The sequence below is a fragment of the Castanea sativa genome, chromosome 3, assembly GCF_040712315.1.
Source record: "Castanea sativa cultivar Marrone di Chiusa Pesio chromosome 3, ASM4071231v1".
NCBI classification, from domain to species: Eukaryota; Viridiplantae; Streptophyta; class Magnoliopsida; order Fagales; family Fagaceae; genus Castanea; species Castanea sativa.
Window position 1 is genome coordinate 20014260 of NC_134015.1, and position 20960 is coordinate 20035219.

At 38.7% G+C, this 20960-nt stretch overlaps 2 long non-coding RNA genes and 1 pseudogene across 2 annotated transcripts; 1 reads left to right on the forward strand and 2 right to left on the reverse strand.

Annotated features, from left to right (window-relative positions):
* Positions 1-354: 354 nt before the first annotated feature.
* LOC142627285 (uncharacterized) lies at positions 355-2010 on the forward strand. The gene is made up of 3 exons (XR_012842798.1): positions 355-412; positions 482-565; positions 1915-2010. It is a non-coding gene; the product is annotated as an uncharacterized LOC142627285 (long non-coding RNA).
* Positions 2011-4299: 2289 nt separating this feature from the next.
* LOC142628225 (deacetoxyvindoline 4-hydroxylase-like) lies at positions 4300-8506 on the reverse strand (annotated as a pseudogene).
* A 1726-nt stretch (positions 8507-10232) lies between these two features.
* LOC142627001 (uncharacterized) lies at positions 10233-11353 on the reverse strand. Its single transcript, XR_012842730.1, has 2 exons — positions 11162-11353; positions 10233-10505 (listed from the first exon to the last, which is right to left on the reverse strand). It is a non-coding gene; the product is annotated as an uncharacterized LOC142627001 (long non-coding RNA).
* Between the last annotated feature and the right edge of the window lie 9607 nt (positions 11354-20960).

The window sequence follows — 20960 nt, forward strand, 5'->3', positions numbered from 1 at the left end:
GGTTTCTGGGCTTGATGATGAACCCTAATTCTAGTTGACTAGGGAAACCCTTATTCTAAATGGTTTAGGGTTTGGGAAATCCTACTTATTGGATTACAAAAATAACCTGTATCTGAAAAAATATCCGATTTGTATTCTTTTTAGAGCTGTGTTAATTTTGGATGGTAATGTTAATGTTTTATGGAAAATTTCTTGCTTTTGTTTTTCTCATATTGCTACACAAGAATCTGCACTGGAAATATTAGATAAATATGTGAGAATTATATTACTGTTTCTGGTTGTGACAGGCATCTGAGACTAAGGACCTGCATTTTAACACTCTTTAATCTCCTTGCATTTTGCAATGTTTTGGCTGCAGGTTGCCAGCACTGGAATGGTTGCACTCAGTTATGTTCAGAAAGTTTCTGAGAAGGTAAGAAAGTTGCGTTGTTGGAAAACTTATGTGTAGAGATACTCATTTACATTGTTTTCTTCTATTTAGGTTTCTCTAGCATCAGACTTTATGTACAACTACATGTCAAAAGACGTCACCACAAGTGTTGGCTATGATTACATTCTTAGACAGGTGAGTTCTGCTTTTGCAAATTTTATACCATCTTAGAATGTGACTACTTGCTAGGTGTTTTATTACTTTGGAGTTTGCTTGCATGCATCTGTGGTTTTTGTCATTCTTACTTGTGTAAAAGATTACCAAATATAGATACCTGAGCCACAAAATTGTAGTACAGGCTTAGAAGAAGAGTCAGACAAGTATGATTTGAATTTGTTGTTTACTTATAACCTTTACCTATCATTTGCTAGTACATGTATCTACTTTCATGTGGTTTTTGTTTGTTTTATTTTATCTTTGTATGAGTGCGTGGCCGCAAGGGAAGGGAATAAGATTTGGACTTGACATTTGCCTCATGAGGTTTAGTTCTTGGCAGAGTGAACTTTCCTAAGGGTTGTAGTTCTAGAGTTACATTTTTTGATAATTCAATAGTGGGGGGAGGGAGGATTTGAACCTTGGATGTCTTTGTTGAAAACATCAAGAGGTGCCAATAGTGTTACAAGGCTCTTGATGTAGTTCTAGAATTACTTGAATTGATTTTTGAAAGATTGCTTACTTCGATATGATGAAACTATGCAAAAGAAAGCTAATTAATGTATATGCATGTGTTATAACAAAAGCAATGTTTTCTTTAATCCATCTCTCTCTTTTTCTTTTTCTTTTTCCTTATCAAAGTATCTATTAGTGGTTAAGGATAGAATGATGAAAAATAATACATGTGGCCGGCTCTAATTAGTCTATTGAGGATCTACAACTGACTCTAGAGTTTTAGGACTAATGCTTGGTTTTTGCTGTTGTATCTATCAATTGAATAATCATATGCATAAATAGTGGCAAAAGTCTGTTATCTACCGATGCCCCTTGACAGATATGGTTCATAATACACTATTATTGGCTCTTTTTGCTCATGACCGGTAGTCATCAATAACCTAGGGTTCCTTCCAACATGATATGGTTACCAAGTTGACAATCAATTTAAAGGTTAACTAGGACATGCAACCATGTTATGGTTTAGTTAAGTTGCTTTGTTGGCACTTTTTGTTCTTCAACATTAGACACCATAAATTGTTTCAGGGCACTATATGTTAGTCTCAATTAATAGGCAGAATTAGTTTTTGATGATCAATAGGAAGGTCTCTTGCAATACAACAACAACAAACAAAGTCTTAGTTCCAAAATTTTGGGATTGACTATGGATTCTTCATAGATTAGTTAGGGTTGGCCATATGTATTCTCTTGCAATATATATATATATATATATATATATATATATATATATATATATATATATATATATATATATATTATTTAAATGACATTAAAATCCACTACTAATCATATACCTATTTTTCTGGTTGTTTTAGTGTCGCCTTAGAGGGAAGATTGATTCCAATGGCTGCACGTCTGCTTTTCTAGAAGAGAGATTACAAATGGGTCTCAATTTTATTCTCTCGGCAGAGGTTAGCAGTCTTCTTTTATATATATGCTGATGCTTCTTTTGTAGCTCCTCCTTGGTTTAAATCTTATGGTCTATTCTTCAAAGTTAGTTTACTGGAATATGAGTTTGTTTTGGCTATCAAACACTAGCAATGCAAATGATTCCACACCAGCACAAAGGAGAAAATCAATGTTAAAGGAAAAAAAAATAGTGAAAATCATTCAGTCCATTTCCCTATTGTACTCTGTTTCTTTTTTAAATTTTCAACCCCTTGTATTCCTCAGTCATTTAATTAGGTTTTACCATTATGGGTTTAAGACCATTATAGTAAGGCGGAGGATGACTTCGTGGCTTCAACACCCACCAATTAATTAGGCAAGTAACTTACCAACAAAAATATATATGGTCATCCACTAGCTAGCTGATTGATTATGAGGTAAATTTACTTTTGTTTTCCTGTTGTCAAATTCTAAACAAGGATATGCAGTTCAATATTCCTTAGGATATTGGCCAAGTCATATGACATGGAAGCATGTATTCTACTTATATTTCTAGTACAACATGAATTTCATTAACATAGGTCCTACTACTTTGCCAGTGTTAATCTACATGGAGCTTCAATTACCTGAGAGTGAGAGAGAGACGGTGAATGACAGAGTGAGAGAGATGCTGGGCTCGCAGAGATGGTGGGTCAGAGACCGACGACGAGAGGAGCCAACGACGACAGACCGAGCCACCGATGAGGCCGAGCCGCCGATGAGTTGAAAGGAGAATGACAAACTAAGGGAGAGCCTCGTGCTTGAGTGAGTTTGAGCGTCTGTGGTTTGAGAGTGAGAGATGAGGGAGATTTTGAGATTCTGTGATTTTGTGATGTATGAATTTTTGTGATTTTGAGAGTGAGATCAGCAAGGTGTTTGAGAGTAAGGTTTTGAGTGATTTCGAATTTTGGGAGTTTGAGTGTGATCTGCGAGCTATTTGAGGGTGTTTTGGTGTGAGTGATCTGGGAGTTTGAGTGTTTGGGACACGTGGACGGCTGAACACAAATCGAGTCTATTAGACTCGAGTTCTTAAAACGACTCCAATGCACTCGATTTTGAAATCTACGTGGACATTTTATCCAGCTCAGCCGGTGCCGCGATGGAGAAATCGAGTACAATGTACTCGATTTCTAAGCCCAAAATCGAGTCCACAAAACTCGATTTGTTAGAATCCAAATTAGTTTGAAACGTTGCCTAACTAATAATATTGTTTAGATTTTATAGTTATTTAAAAAAAATTTCCTGATTCTTATCATTACTTTGCCGTAATCCACTTCTCCCTTAGCCGTTACTCTAACACTAAATATGTAAAAATCAAATCTCAAACCGATCAAAAAGGTTTGCACCCCCAAAACTCAAATTTGGACAAAGTGTGTTTGAGGCATATATTTTAATAAGCAAACATGTCATAATTAAATTGAATACAAAAATAACTAATTAATAACACATTATATCATAGTCCTATATCGGCAGCAATAGTTTTTGAACGGACTTTGGCTCTAGATTAAAAAAATCAACTTATTTTACTATTTAACATATTTTTACTATTATTTATGGGTTTTACTGTACTTTTTTATACTATTCATAAGTTTTACTATACTATTTCAGGTAATTTTTATTTTTATCTGCAGTACTTTCAACAAAAAAGTTTTCAGTTTCAACAAAATAAGTGGATCCCAAACAGACCTTTAGTTTACCATTAGTAATCTTAGCGGGCCACTACATTTAATTTTAACTAACATACAAAAATAAATAAATAAATAAACTGCAATAAGATTTATTGAAGTAATTCTCTTTGTTCACGCTGTGAGAGCCAACAAATTGCAGAGATAGTTCAATTGTTGTCTTCATTACGCTCATGATCTATCATCACCATCAAAAAATCTTTCACAAAGATTAACAAGTGCTCAAATCATTATACTCTGCATCATCAACATGTAATCCAAACAGATTAAACACATTGACGAGGGAATCAACACCCAGAATGATCTCAGATGCCAATAGTGTCACCAATCGGAGATTATAATTTGAGTGATGGATTTATATTCATGGTCAAGTTTTTCTTGAGCGGTAGATGAGGAGAAGAGTGAAGGTAAAGGTTGGCAGACAATAATTACCACTAATATATTAGGCGAATTCCTTAGTCCACTAATATACACTAATTTGTGGCAGCAAATGTCCACCTGTGTCTCAAAGATTAATTTCTATTGCAAGCATCAACTTTAACCTGAAAATCAATAATCTATTATAACATTGATGATGATTGCAGCAGACTTTGACTAGTTCCTCAAACTACACATTCATAACTCTGTCATCAATGTTAGAGAAGGTAAATATTTGATTAAAACCTTACAGATGTTTTTGTATTGGTCCTCACCTGCCAGTTAATACTTAATACAGATCAGATTCTAAGGAAAAGAACACACAAATTCACATCTGATGATGTGCTGAAATCGTCAGTGAATTGTAGGCTCCAAACCACTCCAATGAGTACTTGTGGAAGAAGAACAAATGGACCAAACAGAAGGCACTGGTGTGGTAAAATATACAACCCAACTGTAGGTACATTCTCAAGTTTCAGAAACGCAATCATACACACACACACAATACTTGGAACAACACAAACTAACGCATGATTGATTGGTTTGGAGGACTTCTAAAAATTTAATGTCATATGCATATATTTCTTATCTGCCTACTTTAGTTTCCTTCCATCCAAAATTCAGAGTCTGAAGAAAGCAAGTGCAGCGTTGCCAAGTCCTTTCAAGGCATAAGAGAAAGCATATTCCCTCACCAGAGTTTCCCCGTATAAAGGAGGATTGTCATCAGATAACAACTCTTTTATTGGACCATAAAGCTGCTTCACTGGCTACAGATGAGTGCTGAAGAAGCATGCCACTGAAATTCTTGGGCCTACTTGGTTTGCCAGGACTCTGTGTATAGCACTTTTGAACTTGTCATTTGAGATAAGCTGCGTCAAAAACAATGCCAACATTCACATATTTTCTACTTGGATAAGATTTTGTCTTAGCTGCATTATATAGATAATAGAGTAGATCCCAGACATGCTAATATATTTTCCTGCCCACTCTCATGTTAGTAACATATATATATATATATAACATTGGGAAGTTTGAACTCCTTTTTGTTCACGAAAAAGACAGAAGGAGATGAAATTGTAGAATTTTATAACAGGTTTGGAGTGGATATTGTTAGCTTCCTGTTCTTCAAATTCTCAGAACATCTTGGAAATCAAACAACAAGTGGAAATTCTGTGACATGTTCGTCTAATATAGGTTGACATGTAACACGCTAAACTCATATTAATCATCAATTCAGCAATCATAACAATGACAGTTTATGGGAGTAATTGGTGATCATTTCCATGATCACTTCTTAATAAATTGTTTCTTCTATGATGTGTAGCTGTACTTGCCTGAAAAAGGTCTCCAAGATTAACAACTAAAGCACCAATCACTGGAGGGATATCAGCCCACTGATTTTCGTAAAGGAGTTGAAGGCCTCCAATTTGGTCTTGTAGAAGAATAGTGAAGAAATCGGGATCTGAGTGCTTGCTGGCTCCCATTGTTCGGTTAGGCTCAGGGCATGCTGGATAGTAGTTACAGACAAAGTTGTGTCCTGCAGCACAGCCCATCTCAATTAGATGATTAGGTTTGAGCCCTAGTGCCTCGGATAGTAACTCCAAGAGGGTAAGTCTCAGCATCTTTACATGCTCTGAATAACTGATTATAATGTCCCTGCATGTTGAGTGTGAAAATTACTACGTGAGAAACCAGTGAAGCTCCATTAGCACGCAAGTTGAATTGCTTAGCTAATGTTTCTAGGAACAATTTATGGCAAGAATTAATGCCAAATAAATACTTGTAATTATTATAATTTTGATTCTCATGGTACACTCCTAGAATTTTCAAAATCATATGCTTTTTCTCTTATTTTGAAGATACCGTTGACTGGAAAATGGTTCTACCACCTGTTTTGATTAATTCTATATAGCCATATATTGTTAGTTACACCTTATAACTACTCCAGGCTTTGTACCCTGCTTTTAAACTTATATCTTAAAAGCAACTTTCAGCTGAAATGCTCATTTGACAAACTGACATCAAGGGTGATTGCTCAATTGAACTTGATTCATTGTTACCCCATTCTCCCAGTATCTTGTTGGTTTTACGTAGTTTAAGCTTTATTCTTTTGTAATGAATATCATCCTTTTTATTGGTCTTCACTTAAGAGTTCAGTGAAATGAGTATTCTTTACTAATTAAAAAGCGTTTGAAAACATCTTTCACTTGCTTGAACTGCGGTCTGTTTAAATAGAATTCAACTTATCAAATCTATGCAATGGATAGATGTACAGAAAATTATTCCACATCAATTTTTTTACCAAATATGTAATATTTGAGTAGGACGTCTTTTCAGGAGTTGTTTAATTCACCTTACTTAGCACCAGGAAATACACATCAACTGCAATGTTACCATTTATGTGAGGGCTACCTCTTCCTCGCCAATTCTTGTTATTTGAGAAAACATCTATCTGAAATTGGAGAGCTCAATTTGCAAGACAATATTTTTATCTGATGGGGAAATTTTTATGGATTAAACTGTTAAAACTTTACACTAGTTATCAGAATGGAAGTTACAATATCCTAATTTTTTTCATCCTAAACTTTTCATGATGAGAAAAGATAATTTTCTGAGAAGAAAAAACTGTTTTGGAAATTTATTTCTCTGATTTTTCATAGAAGTTTCTGTTCTCTACAAAATTCATCACTCAAATTTTATTAATGAACAGTTTAGTAAATCTTATAAAAAAAATTGTTTTGTCTCATTTATTGAATTCTGGATATATTATCTTCTAATATCTTAAACTCTTTATTGTTCCTTGATAAAAAAATTGATAAAAAAAATTTTAGGAAGCTTTTTCTTTTTCTCACTCAAAATGAAAGTGCTAACCATTTTATGAATTAATATCCATCATCATATTTGAGAGCTACTTTTAAATCAATCTTGAAGCTTAAAGAAAGAGAAAGTGTTCATGTATATCAAACCGCAAGGCCCAGGAGTACCTGCAGGCTGATGGAAACTCCTCAGGATTGGAGCAACAGGAGCCATGGCAAAAGACAAAGAATCTCTCCAGTTTGCAGCTTTTGCCTTATAAAGATGAAAATTACTCATGTATGCAACGTTCTTTGTTGCATCACGCGAGTAATACTCCCTTTTTACTTCAGTTGGTTGTTCATGAAATCTGCGAATTCCTTTCATCATATCATACATGACATCTTCAGAGATCACATGATTCACAATCTGGAAAAGCCCCAATGTCTCCGGAACATGCTAAATTTCCTCAACAACTTGTTTACGTTGAACACCACCTTCATGGATGTCTTTGAGGTCTATCACTGGAATATGGAGGTGGGTTGACCCTGAATATGATGTCTCACTTGAGAGTTCATTTGTTGGTGTGACAAACATTTGAGGGATTTTCACTATCCAGTGTCAACAAGTCCTTTAACACCCGCCTTAGTATCATCAAAGTCTTTCAGCTCTTTCTATCATAGTCCAAAACATCTTGGACTGAATTTTGGTGCAGATGGGTGTCCACCATTTTTCTGACAGTATTCTTTACATTCAAGTTTTTTTTTTTGGTTGATAATCAAGAGAGATCTTTTATTGAAAACAAGCTGCTAAAACAGCAACACAGAGTACAGCAAACAGAGAAATCATTGAATTCCCTGTTGCAAGGAGTGTTGGAAATTGATTATGGAATTCAGCCCACAATGTAAGCCTGGTTGGGAGAAGGTAGTTACTTGGGCTACAAACAATTGAAAAGGGCAGAGCTTAAAAGGCTTTAAATTGTACACTTGGCTTGGGGGCTAAGTTTTAATGATGAGAACAAAGGAATTTTCTGTAGATGGGGATTATCTTTAGACTTTCTTAGGTCTTGTAGGCCCTCTTGTTTAGACCAATGAGCAGGTATTTTGCTTTGTGTTTGTTGTCATATCCTTCTTGTATTCTGTGTTGCTGTTTCTCAGCTTGCTGTACTCTAGGTTCAAAGTTCAAAAGACCACCTCAACCAGTGTGCCACTACGTGATGAATACTTGATTTTTAGAGCTAACCTAATTGACTTTAAAATGGAACAGGTGGATACTGGAGTTAAACAGGGTGTGCACAATGTGATGTTTGGTAGGGTGAGGGGAAATTTTTCTTGATCTTGTTTGAATATTTGAGGCATATATTTTAACAAGCAAACAATTCAGAATTAAATTGAACACAATAAAAAACACATTACAGTCCTGTATTGGCATATCATAGACCATGGAAAATAAAATTACTGTTTGCTAACATGTTTTTACCAGCAATAATTTATGAATAAGTCTGCAATTAGTAATTCTCAGTGAGGCCACTACATTCAACTAACTTTTCAACAAAAAAAAAAACCTGCAATAAGACTTATTAAAGTCATTCTCCTTATTTCATGCTTTAATATTGTTGAGATAGTTCAATTCTTGTTTTCATCATGTTCATTGTTAGTCATCACCATCACAAAAGCTTCACAAGGACTACTATTTTCTAAAATCATTATATTCTGCATCATCAACATGCAATCAATATTCTCACTAAGCATTTGAATACCGAAAAGATTGAACTAATATTCAAGAGATTCAATACCCAGACAATAATTCCTCAGTCCACCAATATATTAGGCCAATTCTGTAGTCCACCTTTGCCTCAAACATTCAAAAAATGATTTAGCTCCATTGAAAGAATCATATGAACAAGTTTACAAATGGCTAACTTTAATCTGAAAGTGAATAATCTGTTAAAACATTGATGATGATTGCAGTAGACTCTGAGCACTTCATCAAATTACACATTCATAACTCAGTCATCAATGTTACAAAAAGAAAATATTTGATTAAAACCTAGTTGAATTTGTATTGGTCCTTGCCAGCAAGATAAAAACAAATAAAGTTCTAAGAAAAGAGAACACACATCACATCAATTAGAAACAATCTGCAGAAGATAAAATTTTAGATATAAATAGGGAAGCATTTTCTTAATATAAAAGAAAATAAAAAATGGCAAACCTCAAGAAAAGCGGGCCATAAACATTGGACATATGAAGGAAAAAACAACAGCAAAATTGAATCTTCATTCTTTTGTGGGTCCAGACCATGTGAAAGCTAAATTAATAAGTGTGTTGGCCAAGTTTAAGAAAGAGTCCTAAGTCAAGTCATGTTAGGAGTCTGAGAAAAGAAGTGAGGCGGCTGAAAAAGTGATAAAGAATAGCCAAGAGAGAGTAAAGCACTGCCGCCTCTGAGAGCAAAGAAATCAATAATATTTTCTTTAATCATGAAACATACACAAGAGGATTGATTATTGTATTTTAAAACCGAAACAGAATCAGAGAAAACCACCCGAAACCCAAAATTTCGGTTGGTCGGTTATTCTTACACCCATGCACATTACAGTCCTGTATTGGCATGTCATAGACCTTGGAAAATAAAATTACTGTTTGCTTTCATGTCTTTACTAGGAATAATTTATGAATAAGTCTGCAATCAGTATTTATCAGTGAGGCCACTACATTTAATTAACTTATCCCAAAAAAAAAAAAAAAACTGCAATAAGATATATTAAAGTAATTCTCCTTATTTCATTCTGGATATTGTTTTGATTCTTGTTTTCATCATGTTCATTTTCAGTCATCACCATCACAAAAGCTTCACAAGGATTACAATTTGCTAAAATCATTGTATTCTGCATCATCAACATGTAATCAATATTCTCATTAAGCAGAAAATATTTAACACATCGGCAAGAGATTCAATATCCAGAAGGATCTCTGATGTCAATAGTGTGGCTAATTGGAGGTTGATTGGCCAAATACTGGCTTGCTGGGGAATTACAAATTGAGTGATGGAGTTTATTTTCATCAGTCTGACTTTTTGTTGAGCAGTTGATGCGGAGAAGAGTGAAGGTAAAGGTTACTAAGTGGCAGACAATAATTCCTGAGTCCACTAATATATTAGGCCAATTCTGCAGTCCATCTTTGTCTCAAACATCCACAAAATGATTTATATTCATTAAGAATCATATGAACAAGTTTATAAATGGCCAACTTTAATCTGAAAGTCAATAATCTGTCAAGACATTGATGATGATTACAGCAGACTCTGAGCACTTCATCAAATCGCACATTCATAAATCATAACTCAGTCATCAATGTTACAGAAATAAAATATTTAATTAAAACCTAGCAGAATTTGTATTGGTCCTCACCTTCCAGATAATAATAAAAAAATAAAATAAAATAAAAGTTCTAAGAAAAGAGAACACACAAATTCACATCAATTAAAAACAATCTGCAGTAGATAAATTTTTAAATATAAATGGGAAGCATTGGACATATGGAGGACACAACAACAGCAAAATTCAATCTTCATTCCTGATTGTCCTGAAATTTAACAACAAGGGAAAAAACTGTTAGAAACATAAATTGTATCAAATGATAAACGGAAACATTCATATAATACTAATTAAGATAGTATACTCAAGTGGGTTTTAGTTAGCTCAACTACTAAAATTTCTAATAGTTGAGTAAGAAATATGGAGATCAATCCCCGCTATCATTAGAGCAGATGCTATATGTTGAAACTCTCTTAAAAAAAAAGATAGTATACTCCAGGCATGTTTTATGAACACAAGTATAACGACATCAAGTGAAAGAACTAGGGTTGAGCTAAACCAAACTTTATGGACAAATATGGATTGGATATGTGAAAAAAAAAATAGCAAATTCTGAAATTCTAAATCTTTCCTAAGGATCAAAATATGGGTGGCCCCTAGAATTTCCAAGAAGGGGTTCATTTATGTAAGATTCTGTATAAGAATATCAGGACTCTTAGTATAAATAAACCCCATTACAACCCAAAATAAACATTGTGGAACATAGCATATCAACATTCATTTCTATTTTCTTTCAATCTCATACAGTTTTTTTCTATTTAACTATCAAAGAAAACAATGACAAGGCAATCTCATTACAAAAGTTAAGAGAACTTCAAACAGACTTATCTTTATGAACAATTAATGAAATGATCAAATGGTTACCTGAGGTGATAAGCTCCCAATGCCGGAGATGAAGAGACGAGCATTGGAATGGATTATTAATTAGTGGTGGATGAAAGAAAGGTTGAATGTTAGTGGTACAGACCAAGATTTGCAAACATATCTAACTCTCACCGCAGACTTGGCTGTGGAAGTTTTGGATATATCGAAGAAGATGATACAGTTAGAATTAGTCAGCGCTGTCGTGTTTTTGTTTTTTTTTTTGTTTTTTTTTTTTTTAACACTATAGATTTTTAACCTATAGCATTGTTCCATAACGATTGTTATATATCGGCCAATACAGCAATTAATTTTTAGAATAAGCAAAATTCCTAAATTTTTTGTTGGAGAGACTCTGACAAGAGATCTTTTCATTTTTTGGGGGTGTTTAGTTGGGTTATTTAAACAATAGTTTTCGTTATTTGAATAACACAAAACATATTTGCACAACACTTTTTCATCCACGTGTGTTCTCAAAACACTTAAATATCGTTTCTAGAATAATATTACTAAATTGGTCTTATTTTTTCTAGTGGCACATCCTCTTGACAGCGCTTATGCAAGCCCATTTGGTAACGTTATTTTAGTAACGTTTGTATTTTTCAAAAATACGTGCAAGTGAAAAAATATATAAAAATACATATAGTGTTGTTTAAAAACTGAAAACTGTTGCGTAAAATGCTATGCCAAACAACCTAAAATATTGTGATATAAATATGGATATTGGGTCAAATTTATGCAAAAACGCAAGAGCCCAAGTAACTTCTTGGGCATATTCCCTAGCCCCAATTTCTTGTATACGTTGGAACTCCCCCATGGTTACCAATTAATTTACTTCATGGGCCGAACCCAAAAACCCATGGATTTTTCTTCACAATATAGGTAGTAATGAAATATCTTTACCTCACACAAAGGGTTTGCAACCCTATTTCTCTTTCCTGCATGAATCCATACCATTTTTTTTTTTTCCTTTTTTTGAAAAAGTTTTAATTTATAGCGTCCGCTCTTAATAATAACTTTTTATCATCAGATCAAGACACTAATTGGTTTTTGGTGTAGGCGAGATTTAATCTCAAATCTTTTATTAAACTATCAGAGATTTTACCAATTAAGTTAACTAGAACTCACTACATAAATTCATTCCTAAACACAAAAGGACTAGATCATTTGTTACGTTTTTTATATATATACACACACATAAATGTTTCCAAAAAAAGTATTTTAGTATAGAGAAAAATATTTTACTCTTTTGAGTTCAATGGGTGAGTTACATTAGTGTGTTTAGGAAAAGATTTTGCGTAAATAATTCAAATTTTAATTTGTTTTAGAAATAAGTTAGTTGCTTTTTGTCACACATCCATATAACATAAAATGTTACTAAAACTATTTTTTTTTTAATAAATATTATGCAAAAAATCTACTAAAAACTGCATGGGGAATAACCTTCTCATTCTTGGTCAAAGTATATCGTATACTATATAATAAAAGTTAGGCTTAAACGCTATGGTTGTGCCAAGTGGCTTCACCAAATTACAGAAATTTTGTTAGATTATATATATATATATATATATATATATATATATATATATATATATATATATATATATATATATATATATATATTGTCCTTATCTTCTTCTCCTATAATTTTTAAGTTGATAAAATTTTTGATTTAATTACAATCCAAATTCTTCGTCTAATCCTTTTAATTTTCATAATATCTTGATTAAGTTTATAAGAAATTAAACGTAAGTTTTTTTTCTTCCAAGCATAGCTTTTTTTTTTTTTTTCCCTTCTGATGAAGCAGTACCTTGTTGGTTTGCTGGGACTCGTCCAGATGGCTCCTGGATGTGCTCTGACGACCCTTCGTGATCAAGAACTTACTCAAGTGGTCACCGGTGTGGTGCCTGCCACAACGCCTCCGATGATAAAGTCAGTACCAAAGAAGATGATAATGGAAATGTCAATAAAAATGATTCAAGTTATGATGCTGTCTTTTTTTGTACCTTGTATTGGTGTTGTGAGGGTTTTATATACCCTTGGGGATTATGGCCGTTGGAGTGTTAATGACTCCCTGATAACGTCTCTGGTGGAGTTATGGACTTTAATGCGTTCCCATCGGTTCGTCCAGCCGGTCTTGTAACGGTTGGAGCTTTATTGGCAACATTGAATGGCATTAACTCTTTTTGATGACGCGGATACTGGTCATGTTCGTCCGTGAAGGCAGCTTCGTCTATACTTATATTCGTCAGTCCCATCAGATGCCCCCAGGCTTCATGGTCGTCAGTGACGATCGTGGAAGCTGAACAGTTTTTTTTTTTTTTTTTGGTTGCCCTTTGGGATTTCGTGCCGCATTGAATGCGTTATGGCGGCGTTACATGGGTTGTGGCCACGTGGCGTGATGTGGTTGGAAAGGGACTGACCCTTGGGTTTCCCGCCGATTTTCAGTTTTCACTTCTATTTGGTTAAACTTCTTTCTTTGTACTTTACTTTTCATTTTCTTTCAAACTTCAGTTCTTCTCCTCTAAGCACCCTCTTCGTATATCTCTTTGCTCCCTTTTGAGTTTGGTTGTCCGCTTGGCTGTTGGGCTTCTCGCTTCTTCGAGGTAAGCTTTTTCTTCCTCTCCCTTCTTCTTTTTTCCTTTTTCGCAAGTATCTGATTCTTGGTTTTTTTTTTTTTTTTTTTTTTTCTCCCCTCTTTCTTGTGGGATTTTTAGCATTTTTCTTTTTAGGCTGGGAGTTCATGGTCAGTAATTTAGAGGTTAGGGAAGCTTGTCCTTCAATTTCTTTTCTTTTTGCTCGCTTAGGGGGGTCTTTAGGCGCTTTTCCCAATTTGAGGGGTTTTGTTTTTGAAGGTAGCAGCTTAGGTGTTGTTTTAGGGGACTTGTTTCCATTGCTCCGAGAGTCAGTCGATTGGTTCGAAGGCTTGGTGAAGGAGTTGCAATTGATGTCTGAAGTTAGGTCTAGTGACCTCGATACTGGGTTGTCGTCTAGCGACAACCCTATGGAGGGAGATATAGCCGTTTCAACTTTTAGAGAGGTTAGGGATTTTCATGCCCTCGTGGAGCCGTGCGGGTTTGATTCTGACGCCGTCAGTCGGTTTAGGGATAGGTTTCAGTTTCCAGAGCGGGTCCGTGTTCGTCGCCCCACTGACGACGATAGGGCTTGCTCGTTTTTCCCCGGTGAAGTGTGCCTCTATGAGGCCGCTTTTACTTGTGGACTTAGGCTTCCTGTCCACCCGTTTGTGATGGAGCTCCTGGCGTATCCTGGGGATTGCCCCCGGCGAACTTATGCCCGATTCGTGGAGAATAGTGGTCAGATCATGGAAATATGGTTGGCCGCTAACGGATATGATTAAAGTAAATGAGCTCGTCTATCTATACCGTCTAAAAGAGTCCAAAGAGTCCAGGGTATTACGAGCTAGTACCTTGGAGAGAAGAACCGGGATCGTCAAGGGCTTACCGTCCTTCGTGTCCTGGAAGTCCAGATTTGTGTTTGTGTCTGGGGACGATTTTGAGACTCCCTCTAGCTAGACCCGGGGTGAGATCCAGTTGCTTCGTCGGTGGGGAACCCCGACCTTAGGTGCGTCAGTCTCCTTTCTCGCTTTTTTTTTTTTTTTTTTACATATATTTTTTTTGAGGTGATTGTTGCTAATTCCCTTCGTTCTTGTGCAGCTAAACGAAGACCGAAGTTGAAAAGTAGATACAAGGAGCGCGTCAAGGCGGCCATCACGTATTCCCAGTCCATCGAAAACTGGGACGACTTGGTAGACCCGAGGACACTCGCTTTCTACAACCTCGACCCCGATCTGTCTCCCTACGTCTTGCGGAGCCTTGATATCGAGGGAAAGAAGAGTAAGCTTTTGAATTCGTCGGTATCGACTCTGAGGCTATACTTGTTTGATTTGCTCTTTCTCTTATAGAACCTTTTCCTTTCGCAGAGATGACGACGAAATTCAACAAGGGTATGTATGAGAAAATGAGGTCCAAGAAAGACGAACCTTTGTCGAACCTCGGGAAGAAGGTGGTTCGTGTGAAAGGCAAAGTTGCTTCCGTTACTCCGACGGCCTCGACCACACCCGTGGTTTCGAGTGCCGAGACGACGAGGACGGCTTCTCCGGCCACTTCGGTAGAAGAAATCCCGACACCTGCTTCCAAGAGGCCTCGCACATCGGATAGAGGAAAGGAGGCCGCCGGCTCGTCCACTATTTGGGATGACGAGAGGTTGGCGACGGAACGGGCTCATGGGGTCGTGAATGCTGAGGACCTGAAGGTGCTTTCAGGTTCGACTCAGAGTGATGGGTCGTCATATCCATAAACTCGTCCAGGTAACCTGTTTGTTTCTCATGACGCCCTTACATATATGCCCCTCCCTTTATTTATTCTTTTGCATGCCCCCTTTTTTTTTCTTTTTTAGGTGTTGGGGGAAGCCGTCCATTTTTCAGCGGAGTATCAAGCTCAGGAAGCCAAGGTCGAGTCTTAGCTTTCTCGGATCAAAGTCCTGGAGATGGAGAACACGAAGCTGAAGAGGGATCTAATAACCGCGATGGAGGACGTTCACCAATACAAGGACGAGGTGAAAAGCTGGGCGACGATCTTAAGGTTGAGCAACACCAGGCATTCTCGAAAAGGACGAGCAGCTCGCAGCCGCGAAGGAAAAAATTAAGGTCGTCGCCTCTAGGGCCATCGAGGGCTTCCGGCGACCGAGTACAACTCCGTGCTCTTCGCTGGTACTTTAAGGGGTTTGAGCTCTTGAGGAGGTATTGCATCAAGCATCCTTCCGGCGTAGATTTGGAGGTGCTGGATATGGAGGAGGTCGACAAGGAGATCTCTACTGACGAGGCCGCCCAAGCTGCCGCCGCCCAAGCTCCTGGGGACGTTCCTGATGCTAGCGTATTTGATGCCCCTGCCCTCGATGCCCCAGCTGAAGACGATGCCGATCCGGGTGTTTGAACCTGTTATTAAGAAGTTTGTTTCTTCTTTTTTTTTTTTTTTTTTTGAGGTGCCTGACATGTTTTTCAGGCTTAATTTCCTGGACAACTAGAAATTTTCATGTGTATTTTTAGCCCAGTGTTTATGGGTTTTTTTTTTTTTTTTTTGAACAATGGCCTTTGGTTTTAGGCTTTTATAATATCATATTTACTTGGACATGTTCACCTGTGTGTCAATTTTTTTTTTTTTTGCATTCACCTTCAATGTATGCTCATCTGGTGGGAACGTCATTGCTTAAGCTTTCCTCTGTACTTAGGCGCATTTTTTTTACTTTTGCCTTCGTCAGTAATGTACATCCGTCGACGCGGAATCTTATTACTTAGACTTTTTTTTTTTTTTGATTTTGCCTTCGTCAGTAATGTACATCCGTCGATGCAGAATCTTATTACTTAGGCTTTTGATTTTGCCTTCGTCAGTAATGTACATCCATTGGCGCGGAATCTTATTACTTAGGCACTTTTTTTTGATTTTGCCTTCGTCAGTAATGTACATCCGTCGATGCGGAATCTTATTACTTAGGCTTTTGATTTTGCCTTCGTCAGTAATGTACATCCGTCGGCGCGGAATCTTATTACTTAGGCACTTTTTTTTGATTTTGCCTTCCTCAGTAATGTACATCCGTCGATGCGGAATCTTATTACTTAGGCTTTTGATTTTGCCTTCGTCAGTAATGTACATCCGTCGACGCGGAATCTTATTACTTAGGCACTTTTTTTTTTTTTTGATTTTGTTTTCTGGGTCTCCGGGACTTGGTACCTGTACGAACACATTATTTGAACCATTATTTCATTAATTTTGACGAATTGGTACATTCTCGATTTACATCTGTGGGTGGTATTTATTCAAGTGTTCTATGTTCCAAGGTCGTGGGAGTTTCTGTCCGTCTAGGGTCTCCAAGTGATAGCTACCTTGTCGGGAGTAGTACACGACTTTATAAGGTCCTTCCCAAGTTGGACCAAGTTTCCCGTGGGCGGATTTTCCAGTTGCAGTCGTTACTTTACGTAAGACGAGGTCGCCAATTTCTAGTCTTCTAAGCCTAACCCTTTTGTTGTAGTATTCGGTCATCTTCTGCTGGTACTTCATCGTCATGTTTGAGGCTTTGTCCCTTACCTCGTCTAAGCAGTCTAGATTGATTCAAAGCTGGTCGTCGTTGTTCTCCTTGCTGAATACTTCTCGCCTGGTGCTAGCCATACCCACCTCGACTGGGATTACTGCTTCAGTGCCATAAGTGAGCTTGAAAGGCGTCTCTCCCGTGGGGGTTCTTGCTGTTGTCCTGTAGGCCCACAAGACGTTGGGAAATTCTTCTGGCCACGCGCCCTTAGCTTCGTCTAGTCATGCTTTGATGATCCTGAGTAGCGTGCGATTAGTTACTTCCGTCTGCCCGTTAGACTGTGGGTGCCCAGGTGACGAGAACTTATTCTTGATGCCTAGCCCCGAGCAAAAGTTTCTAAATCCCTGGCTGTCGAACTGACGGCCATTATCTGAAATGATCGTTTGCGGAATCCCGAACCTGCAAATTATATTCCTCCACACGAAGCTACGGGTTCTCGCCTCTGTGATCGTCGCTATCGCTTCTGCTTCAACCCATTTAGTGAAGTAGTCGATAGCGACGAGTAAGAATCGTACCTGTCCTTTTCCCAGGGGTAATGGGCCGACGAAATCGATCCCCCATTGTGCGAATGGCCAGGGGGAGGTAATAGTTGTCATCTTTTCTGCTGGCAGCCTCTGAACGTTCCCGAACCTCTGGCACTTATCGCATCTCTTGACGAGCTCCGTAGCGTTTGCCTGCATAGTTGGCCAAAAATATCTTGTTCTAATAACTTTGCTTACCAAGGACCTGGGACCGGCGTGGTCTCCGCAAATCCCCTCGTGGATTTCGCGGAGGACGTACTTAGCTTCTTCCTCGTCGATACACTTCAAATAAGGCAAGGAGAATCCTCTTTTGTATAAGGTATCATTCAAAATTGTGAATCTGGCCGCCCTTGCTTTAATCTTCCTAGCCTCCATCGAGTCATGAGGGAGATGCCCGTCTTGAAGATATGAGATGATCGGTGCCATCCAGCCACCTATGTTCTGGATAGGGAATACCGGGACTTCCTCGATGCTAGGGTACTTCTGAATCTCCATGAGAATCTCATTGTTCGATGGTTCTTCTTCGGACGAGGCCATTTTTGCGACCTCGTCTGCCGCTGCATTCTAGTTTCTTGGGATCCGGACGAAGTCCAACTTGTCGAACCCACGTGCTAGATGTTTAATCAGCTTGAGGTATTTCTGCATCCTCTCTTCCTTCGCCTCATACTCTTCCCTGATCTGCCCTATTGCCAGCTTTGAGTCGCTCTGAATAAGCAAGTTCTTAATCCCTAGGGCTTTGCCAAGTCTCAATCCCGTCAGTATGCCTTCGTACTCAGCCTCGTTGTTGGTTGCCGGGAATTTTAATTGGACTCCATATTGGAGTTTTTCTCCATCGGGGGTGCTTATAATGACCCCTACTCCACCCCTCTTTTGGGTTGACGATCCGTCAGTCTGAATCGTCCAACGTTCCACCTCGTTTTTGTCGTCGTCATCGGCTGGAAGGGTGAACTCCGCTATGAAATCTGCCAGAGCTTGCGCCTTGATGGCCATTCTGGGATGGTATTCGATGTCGAACTGGCTGAGTTCGATTGCCTATTGGACCATTCTCCGAGCTGCTTCAGGTTTGTTCATGGATTTTCGGATGGGTTGATCCGTCATTACAAGGATAGGGTGTGCTTCGAAGTATGGTCGTAGCTTTCGTGAAGCCACTATTAGGGCAAAAACAATCTTCTCAATCCTGGGATACCGGGCCTCTGCTCCTTGGAAGGCTTGGCTGACATAGTAAACTGGAAGCTGTTTCTTATCTTCCTCTCGAATTAAGGCCGCACTGACGGCCGTGGCTGATGTCGCCAGGTATAGAGAAAGGCTTTCCCCTGCTTTTGAGGGACTCAAGATGGGCGGGCTACCGAGGTAACGCTTCAGCTCTTGAAAAGCTGCCTCACATTCGTCAGTCCAGGCGAAGGCTTGCTTCAATGTTTTGAAAAATGTGAGACATTTATCCGTCGCTTTAGAGACGAACCTATTGAGCGCAGCTATCCTTCCTGTGAGTTTTTGGACATCCTTGACGGTCTTGGGTGATGCCATGTTGAGTATTGCTTGCACCTTCTCTGGGTTTGCTTCTATTCCTCTCTAGGATACCATGAACCCTAAGAACTTTCCTGAAGCTACTCCAAACACACACTTACTAGGATTGAGCTTCATCTGGTACCTTCGGAGGGTGTTAAATGTCTCTCCCAGGTCGTCCAGGTGAGTCAACTTTTCTTTGCTCTTGACGAGCATATCGTCCACATATACTTCCATATTCCTCCCAATTTGCTTGCTGAACATCTTGTTTACCAGTCTTTGGTACGTTACTCCTGCGTTTTTTAGTCCGAAGGGCATTACTTTATAGCAGTAGAGTCCTTGGCTTGTGATGAAAGCAGTTTTTTCCTGATCTTCCTCAGCCATCTTTATCTGGTTGTAACCTGAAAATGCATCCATGAACGTTAGTAATTTATGTCCAGCCGTAGAGTCTACCAACTGATCTATCCTTGGCAGTGGAAAACTATCTTTCGGGCAGGCCTTGTTCAGGTCCGTGAAGTCTACACACATTCTCCACTTTCCATTTGCTTTCTTCACCAGCACGACGTTGGCCAACCATTCGGGATAGTAAACTTCTCGGATGAAGTTCCTCCGCAACAATGTTAACTTCTTCCTTGATTGCTTGGTTTCGTTCGGGGGCAAAGACCCGTCGTTTCGCCGGACGGGTTTCTTCTCGGATCCGTCTTCAACTCTGGATTACCCTGGCATGGTATGCCCGGCATATCTTCGTGACTCCATGCAAATACGTCCAAATTTCCTTTAAGGAAACGGACGAGTTCATTCCTCATCTCGGGGCTTATGGTTGTACCTATCCTCGTCACCTTTGAGCTTTCCCCTCGACGGTTCCACCGTTTCCGTGGCTTCCATTTTGTCTTTTTTTTCTCTCTCGATCGTCCATGTGTGGTTTTCTCCTCCAGCCAACACGGCACAGTGGTAGCATTCTCTGGCCAAGACTTGGTCTCCTTTTACCTCATCGACTCCGTCTTCGCCTGGGAATTTTATCTTTAGGGCAACAGGTGGACGTTGTTGCCTTCCACCGGTTGAGCGTGGGCCTACCAATGATCACATTGTACGAAGAGGGGGTCCACAACAGGAAGTCCGTATGACGGGTCTCCTGCTTCGGTAGGCACCTCTATCGTGACTTTTAGTGTCACAATGCCCTTGGGGTATACCCTGTCACTGCTAAAGCTGACGAGGGGGGACTTAAACGGGCGTAATCTACCAGGACCTAGTTTCAACTGTTGGAAGGCCGATAGGTACATAATGTCTGCAGAGCTACCGTTCTCGACGAGGATCCTTTTAGTATTGAACCCTTCAATTGTGAGTGCTATCACCAGAGGGTCGTTATGGGGCTGCCTGACTCCCCTTGCATCCTCTTCGCTGAAGAATATATCTTGGTTCGTCCGTCTTTGTTTCAATGGGGGTTCCATATGGACACTGTTTACTTGTCTCTGGTATGCTTTCTTGAGGGACTTGTACGATCCCCCCACGAAAGGTCCTCCTGCTATCGTGCTTATCTCCTCGATCACTTCTTGTGGTTGAGATTGGCGACTCTCGTTTTTGGACGGGGGCTCTCGTTGGCTCGTGTCGCCCTCTCTGAACCTACTGGAGTCCCCCTTCTTTACGTACTTCTGAAGTTTTCCTTTCTGTATCAATTC